This window comes from Sinocyclocheilus anshuiensis, unplaced genomic scaffold, assembly GCF_001515605.1.
Source record: "Sinocyclocheilus anshuiensis isolate Anshui unplaced genomic scaffold, SAMN03320099.WGS_v1.1 scaffold1661, whole genome shotgun sequence".
NCBI lineage: Eukaryota > Metazoa > Chordata > Actinopteri > Cypriniformes > Cyprinidae > Sinocyclocheilus > Sinocyclocheilus anshuiensis.
Genome location: NW_015540517.1, coordinates 678,272 through 678,880, shown reverse-complemented (window position 1 = coordinate 678,880; position 609 = coordinate 678,272).

The following is a 609-nucleotide window of genomic DNA, read 5'->3' as shown; positions in this document are numbered from 1 at the left end:
CAGGACACAGGTGCGCAGCGACGGTCTCCTCGACTGGGGGAGAGCACACGTACCTGTGGGCCTCCGCCCCATCCACGTGGGAAAAAATGGCCTGTGTGGCAGAGTGGACGCGCGCTGATTGGGGCGCAGACCATGTTTTTACCAGCTGCTCATGTACGTCGGGGAAAAAGGGGACCGACGTCCTCGAGTCAGCTTTCCGGGTGGACCTGAAATACCAGGAGTCAAGCTTACTCCTGGCAGGCTCCTCTGGAGGACTCCAGGTAAGCTCCAACTCCTGGACAGCCCTTGACAGAACCCTCATGAGCTCCTCCTGGAGGTCTGGGGGCCCCATGCTGTCCGGCTGATCGGACTCCGATCCCGCCCAATCCTCCCTCTCCGAGGCCGAGATGGACATCGAGTCATCCCCCTCCTCCTGGCTAAAGGATACAAACTCCGCGATGTTGGAAGGAGGGCGGAAGCAGTCCTCGGGGAGTGAGACCGGGGAACGGGGCGACCGTTGGGGTTGGTGGAGCGTCAAGACGATGCTCCCGTCACCGGGAGGACCCACCAGCGGCACGCTGGCCTCATCCTGAATAGGCCGCGAGCCACATCGCGGCGGGGCAGGAGCAC